At 30.4% G+C, this 8,205-nt stretch overlaps 1 protein-coding gene across 1 annotated transcript in view; it reads left to right on the top strand.

Annotated features, from left to right (window-relative positions):
• Positions 1 to 1,897: 1,897 nt before the first annotated feature.
• FMRFa (FMRFamide related propeptide) overlaps positions 1,898 to 8,205 on the top strand; it is a 47,249-nt gene continuing 40,941 nt past the window's right edge. Inside the window, exon 1 of the mRNA XM_075309639.1 lies at positions 1,898 to 2,126. The gene's annotated coding sequence lies outside the window, so the exon portion shown is untranslated. The remainder of the gene's footprint in view (positions 2,127 to 8,205) is intronic.

Below are 8,205 nucleotides of genomic sequence, written 5' to 3'. Positions count from 1 at the left end.
TCAGACCTCGAGCTTGATAAATTATTTCATTATAAATTTTATTTCTGTAGAAAATGTTGTCAAAATTTTATATCTATAGAAAATTTTGTCCAAATTTTATTTCTATAGAAAATTTTGTCAAAATTTTATTTCTATAGAAAATTTTGTCAAAATTTTATTTGTATAGAAAACTTTTTCAAAATTTTATTTCTATAGAAATTTTGTCAAAATTTTATTTCTATAGAAAATCATAACTTTCTTTCTACAGAAAATTTTCTCAAAAAATTTTTTTTTTCTATAGAAAATTTTGTCCAAATTTCATTTCTATAGAAAATTTTGTCAAAATTTTTATTTATATAGAAAATTTTGTCAAAATTTTTTTTCTATAGAAAATTTTGTCAAAATTTTATTTCTCTAGAAAATTTTGTCAAAATGTTATTTCTATATAGTTTTTTGCAACATTTTATTTCTATAGAAAATTTTGTCAAAATTGTATTAATATATAGAAAATTTTCTCACAAGTTTATTTCTATAGAAAATTTTGTCAAAATTTTATTTCTGTAGAAAATTTTGTCAAAATTTTATTTCTATAGAAAATTTTGTCAAAATTTTCTTTCTACAGAAAATTTTGTCCAAATTTCATTTCTATAGAAAATTTTGTCAAAATTTTTATTTCTATAGAAAATTGTATTAATATATAGAAAATTTTGTCACAAGTTTATTTCTATAGACAATTTATGAAGTATCTCTTTGCAAACTCTACAAAACATCAAAAATTCTACCAATCTACCAAACAATAAAAATGTACAACTTCCAACTTGGCAACGTGGTAGCACGTTCAATTTTACTACTTGAATATTTAGGAGTAAATTTTCGTTCATAAATACAAGGAGACCGAACTTCTATTTTCATATATCCAGCGTTTAGAAGACGATCACCAGTCTCTTGGTGGTGTGGTTTGAAATCTGCAGTTTGTTGGATTTGCAAAATTTTAATTTTTAAATTGTTACTGATTTTCTACAGCAGAGCCATGTCAAAAAAAAAAAGAAAACATGTCAAAAATGTTTTGAGAATTTTTGTGAGGAATTTAAGTTTAAATTGGAGATTTTTTGGGATAAATCTTCATCATTTGGGGACAAGAGCCAGCAAAAAACCTGGTAACACTGTGTAAACGATCGACATAGACAAAAAAATTGTGATACTTATCAAACATTATCGGTTACGCGAACGAAGCTATTAAAACATTAAAAAATAATCTCTTTTAAATGAACATCTTCAAATTGGGAAAAAATATAAACAACCTTAATTTTTAAATTTTGAAATTATTTTTTACTAATTGAGATTTATTACTTAGGCCTAATTTTTTTATATTTATTTTCATAATTTTTTATGATTGTAAATCTTGTAATAAATAAATAAATACTTAGGCCCAATTACACGAAGAATTTAATCAAAAAAATAGTATCTTAAAATTTTTCAATTCCTGATTTCCTCGATACATTTATCTACACATACCCACATAAATCTAAAAAATTCATTAGTTTTCGAAATGATTTTAAGTTTCTGTATATGGCTTTGTGTGCGCAAACATTTCGGTGGTCCATTTGCAACTCAGAGGATAATGTTACCTTATACCCCCACGCACACACACACACAAAACATTGAACGCAAAGTTTGATAAACACCATGATGATTACGGTATTACAGGATATTCGTGTTGGTGTCTTCGTCACCAGCATCATCACCATCATCATTGTCATTGGTGTTAGTCCTGTTACAGCTGTTCCTTCTGTTGTCTGTCAGAGTGCTTATGTTGGTGTTAGTGTTGGATGCTGTTGTTGGTGGTATTGGCTTATCCTATGCCACATATAAAAAGACCTGTTTGTTTACACAGCATTCACAGAAGTTGCAACGTCTCACCACAGTCAACAAGTGTCGGCATTTCCCGGATATTGATTTTCCGGATCTTGTTTATTTGAATTATCGTTGTAACGGATTTTCCTAATTTTCAAAATTATTTTGGGGAATTGTCTTCTCATTGCTTCGGATTTAAAAACAGAAAATTATTGAAATTTAGTTTGAAAGTGTTTGTTATTTGGACAATTAAAAATCATTTTTTTTAAATTTCTTTGTGCAATCATAGCTAGGTAAGTTCGTGTGATAGAAGCTACTAAATATAAAAAAAATCGAAAAAATCAATAATAGTGTTATAAAATAAACAAAAAAACTTATAAATTATCCAAAAAGAAATATATATATTATAACATATCCAAGGACAAAACAAAAAAAACTTTTTTAAAAATTATCCAAAGGAAAATATTACAAAAAATCTATTTTATAATGTCTCCAAGGGGAAATATATAAAAAAAATAAAAATAATATAAAACCACCATGGAAAAATAAAACCTTCGGAATTTAAAAGCAATACATCGGCATGTATCGAAAGTGTATCAGGCAAAATGTATACATTAAAAAAATGGAGCCATAAAGAGGAAAATTTTATTTCTTTTTAATTTGAAATGATTTCTATTACATGGGCACATGATATACAAAATACATTCAAATAAAACTATGACTTAAAAATTCAATATCCCTTTGAATTTCACTAAAGGGTTTTGGTATTGATTCCGAGCAAACGCCGAGGCTTCTTTAATATAAATATCTTACACTCTAAAAATATTGACCTATTATGAAAGATTATGCAACCTAACTCCAACAACATACAATTTACACAATATTAACGATATATATTTTTTAAATAAATAAATGTTAAATCAAAGAAAGTTTACAATCTTAGATCAAAAACCTTCTTTGTTAGCACTTAATTTTCGTTTTATATTTATTTTCTTAATTTAAATTGTAAATGAGTTTACGATTTTTGTTTTCGAATATTTTCCATTAAATTTAAGGACATGCAATTTTCACAATATTACGGATAAATTTCTTTAAAATAAAGCAAAGACAGTTTACTACGTGTGTTTAATTTTTTTCTTTTTAAATTAGAAGGGGTATGTTGTTGAAGTAAGAAATTTAAATGAATTGAAGTAAGTTAAATCTTCCTTAAAATAAAGAAAATCATTTTTGATTTAAAGAAATAAAATTTAAATTAACTGATATTTTGAATGCTTGGATTAAAGATAACAAGTAAGGAAAGTCTAAAGTCGGGTGGGACCGACTATATTATACCCTACACCACTTTGTAGATCTAAATTTTCGATACCATATCACATCCGTCAAATGTGTTGGGGGCTATATATAAAGGTTTGTCCCAAATACATACACTGAAAAAAATATTGTCGTGAGGTAAAAGATTTCATGTCTTTAAAATACGAATACAAATTTTGCTTAGCATAGAAGACGCATTTGTCTAAAATAAAGTTATTTTCCTTGTCCAAAAGTCGATAAATTTTTCAATGAAGTCGTATTGTCCTTATAATTAAGTGATTTGACTTAAAAATGGGTATCTTAACATGAAAGAAAAAATTTATAGGCTAAGGTCAACTTGACTTTAATAATTCAGAAAAATTCTTTAAATGTAATGAAATTGTCTTTAAATATGTTGTCTTTTTGCATCTTGACTATAAAGCAAAAAATCGTTCAAATATAGGACATGTTTTTCAACGCTTTATTTTAAAGACTTTTTTACTTGAAACATAGCACAATTTCTACTGGAAGTCGAGTCAGAATTTGGAAAATAAAGTTGTTGTTAACTCGTTTTTAAAGGACTTTGATAGCATATGAAGAAAAAAAGCTAAGAAAGCGAAAAATTAAAATTTGCTTCCTAGAAGCAAGTACACAAAACCTACATTTAAAAGAGAATTGTGTCTTAAAAGTATCCTTACTTGTATTCTCCGCTTCTTTGGCTCGGAATCAATACCAAATTTTTTAAAGTAAAGACAAAATCTTTGGAACCGAGTATGTTTTTTTTTCAGTATACATTTAAATATCACTCGATCTGGACAGAATTTGATAGACTTCTACAAAATCTATAGACTCAAAATTTAAGTCGGCTAATGCACTAGGGTGGAACACAATGTTAGTAACAAAAATGGCAAACATTTAAATCTGAAGCAATTTTAGAAGTTTAGGGAAATTAGAGTCATTTTTACAACTTTTCGACTAAGCAGTGGCGATTTTACAAGGAAAATGTTGGTATTTTGATCATTTTTGTCGAAATCAGAAAAACATATATATGGGAGCTATATCTAAATCTGAACCGATTTCAACCAAATTTGGCACGCATAGCAACAATGCTAATTCTACTCCCTGTGCAAAATGTCAACTAAATCGGAGCAAAAAATTGGCCTCTGTGGTCATATGAGTGTAAATCGGGCGAAAGCTATATATGGGAGCTATATCTAAATCTGAACCGATTTCAACCAAATTTGGCACGCATAGCTACAATGCCAATTCTACTCCCTGTGCAAAATTTCAATTAAATCGGAGTAAAAGATTGGCCACTGTGGTCATATGAGTGTAAATCGAGCCAATAAAATTTGGCACACTTGACTACACTACTAATTGTACTCCTAGTGCAATATTTCAACCAAATTGGAGTAAAACTCTGGCTTCTGGGACCATATTAGTCCATATCGGGCAAAATATATATATGGGAGCTATATCTAAATCTGAACCGATTTCAATAAAATTTGGCACACTTGACTATAGTACTAATTGTTCTTTTTGTGCCAAATTTTAAGCAAAGTAGGGTAAAACTCTGCCATCTAGGGCCATATAAGTCCATATCGGGTGAAATATATATGGAAGCTATATCTAAATCTGAACCGATTTCATCAATTGGGTTCTATTCTGAGCCAAAACACATACTTGTGCCAAATTTGAAGTCGATTGGACTAAAACTGCGACCTAGACTTTGATTACAAAAATGTGTTCACGGACAGACGGGCAGACGGACATCGCTATATCGACTCAGGAGCCCACCCTGAGCATTTTTGCCAAAGACACCATGTGTCTATCTCGTCTCCTTCTGGGTGTTGCAAACATATGCACTAACTTATAATACCCTGTTCCACAGGGTGGCGCAGGGTATAAAAAGCATCAAATATTTACATTTTTATACCCTCCACCATAGGATGGGGGGTATATAAACTTTGGCATTCCGTTTGTAACACATCGAAATATTGCTCTAAGACCCCATAAAGTATATATATTCTCGGTCGTGGTGAAATTCTGGGTCCATCCGTCCGTCTGTTGAATTCACGCTATCCTCCGAACGAAACAAGCTATCGACTTGAAACTAGGCACAAGTAGTTGTTATTGATGTAGATCGGATGGTATTGCAAATGGGCCATATCGGATCACTTTTACGTATAGCCCCCATATAAACGGATCCCCAGATTTGTGGAGCCTTTAAGAGAAGCATATTCCATCCGATCTGGCTGAAATTTTGTAGATGATGTTGGTATATGGTCTCTAACAACAATGCACAAATTGGTCCACATCGGTCAATAATTATATATAGCACCCATATAAACCGATTCCCAGATTTGGCTTGCGGAGCCTCAAAGAGAAGCAAATTTCATCCGATCCTGCTGAAATTAGGTACATGGTGTTGTTATATGGTCTCTAACAACCATGCAAAAATTGGTCCACATCGGTCCATAATTATATATAGCCCCCATATAAACCGATCCCCAGATTTGGTTTGCGGAGCCTCAAAGAGAAGCAAACTTCATCCGATCCGGCTGAAAATTTATACATGGTGTTGGTATATAGTCTCTAACAACCATGCAAAAATTGGTCCACATCGGTCCATAATTATATATAGCCCCCATATAAACCGATCCCCAGATTTGGCTTCCGGAGCCTCAAAGAGAAGCAAATTTCTTCCGATCCGGCTGAAATTTAGAACATGGTGTTGGTATATGGCCACTAACAACCATGCAAAAATTGGTCCACATCGGTCCATAATTACCAAGCAAAAAAATATGGAAGTTCTTCTCAAGGCAAAACTTTAAAAGAACTTCCAAAAATGCTCTCCCAAAGATGTTCTTAATTTTAACTGCACAATTTTCTTATAACTCGCTTTTTTCATATTTTTAAAGGGAAATTTATTTGTTTCAAATAAGTTAAAAACATATTAATATCATAATAATCAATTTAGCCGAAAAAAATGTTAAATCCTTTCTATAAAAATTAAATGTTATTTATTTGTCAAAATATCACAAAAATTCTTAATTCACATCCAAAACACTGAAATCACCTCACACCTTAAGAAGTGATGCAAATTCAGTGCAGCGGCTGTTGAAATGTTGGACATCCGTCCTATGACCAGCCCATGTTGAATTCATCGCTTCTACGTCAATTTGGCACCACTTCCGGATCCAAAAAGAACATTTTCACTGCTTTTTTGGCGACGCTTTTTTTACTGGGTATATATAGCCCCCATACAAACAGATCCCCAGATTTGACCTCCGGAGCCTCTTGGTGGAACAAAATTCATCCGATCCGGTTGTAATTTGGTACATTTCGCTAGTAAATGACCGATAACAATCATGCCAAAATTGGTCCGTATCGATCTATATTATATATAGCCCCCAAAAAATTTACATTTCTATAGAAAATTTTGTCAAAATTTATTTCTATAGAAAATATTGTCAAAATTTTATTTCTATAGAAAATTTTGTCAGAATTTTATTTCTGTAGAAACTTTTTTAAAAATGTTATTTCTATACACAATTTATGAAACATTTCATAGTTGGAGAGGAATATTTTGCAAAATCTTCCAAAACATCAAGAATCCTACCAATTTACCAAACAATAAAAAATCTGCCATTTTTGGTAGACTCGTGTTCATAATTGGGGCCCATATAAAGCGACCCCCATTTTTCAATTCTGACTCTATAATTACCGCACAAAAGTTCATATCGGTTCGAAATTATTTCTTCCCTATATATATCGATTGGTTTTGATCAAATTGAACCAACTCTCTGAATGTTGAAGTTTGAGCATAGCATAGTACTGGACTACACTAATTGCAAAGATTGTATTACAATCATGCACTGTTAGAAAAATATGTTTTTCATATGTTCCGATATAAACAAAATATGTTTCGGTCACAATTTTAAAATACAATATATTTAAGTGCAAACATGTAATGTTCCTAAACTAACACTAAATGTTTGGGACATCTATGTTAATATGTTAGAATATATTATGTTTGGGGCATGAATGTTTCTTAAAAATCATATGTGTGAATGCAAACATATATAAATTTACAAATTTCGACTGAACATACATATGTTGATATTTTATTCAAAGCGACAGAGAGAGTATAGAGAAAGAAAGAGATGGAAACCGGTAGAGTTGACGAAAGATATCAACATAACACAGCGAAAGAATCAAAAGAGAACAATTTCTGTGAAACCGCTTGTATGATGTTTCGGAAAACTGTTTTATGATAAGGCCAAAAATATGATATGCTTAAGTCTAAATATAATTTAATTTGAATAAAGAGAATAGACATTCGGAACCAAGAGAATAGACATTTGAAAAAACAAACATCATATGTTTTCGTCTTGAGAGCAGCATTTTATGTATGTGTGCACATGTGTTTTGTTTATCATTTTGGCATTATGGGCACAATTTTTTTCTAGGTTCGTTAAAAGAAATCAGGGGTCTTCATAAAAATAAAGAAAGGGCACTATACTCTTTTTAGAGTTGGGACAGTAAAATGAAATAACGAGGAAATAGTGAAAAATTACACAGTAAAATGTATAAAAACAACGTTTAGTTCCACTTTATTAATAAGTAGTCCACGAGGAGTTGACGGACACCTTCAAATATAAAAGCGGGCATTAAGTTCGAGTTTTCCAGCAAAAACAATTTAAAAAGTTTATTTTCTTTAAAATGAATTATTAAAGAAAAACAAAAGGCATTTTATTCCTTCCAAATTTTAAAGTTTTGTACCAAAAACAGTTTTTTGTTACAAAATTTTTATTTTTGGAATAAAAAAATAATATTTTATCCAAAAATCAGTCAATTTCGTTTATATCAAGCACTGTTACTGACTATAAATCTTTAATAACCCACATTTCGAAGTTTCATTATAAAAATTTAATATAGTATAAATATAAATGTGTAAATTAAAAAAAAAAGTGTTCGGTCGGAGCAGGGATTGAACCCACGACACTTTGCATGCAAGGCAGACATGCTAACCACTGCTCCACGTGGCAAACAAATGTATGTTTCTTTAAATAATGTTAT

This window comes from Haematobia irritans, chromosome 5 (genome assembly GCF_050003625.1).
Source record: "Haematobia irritans isolate KBUSLIRL chromosome 5, ASM5000362v1, whole genome shotgun sequence".
In the NCBI taxonomy this organism is placed as follows: domain Eukaryota; kingdom Metazoa; phylum Arthropoda; class Insecta; order Diptera; family Muscidae; genus Haematobia; species Haematobia irritans.
Note: the sequence above shows the minus strand (reverse complement) of the source record. Positions and strands in the feature narration are given on the sequence as shown.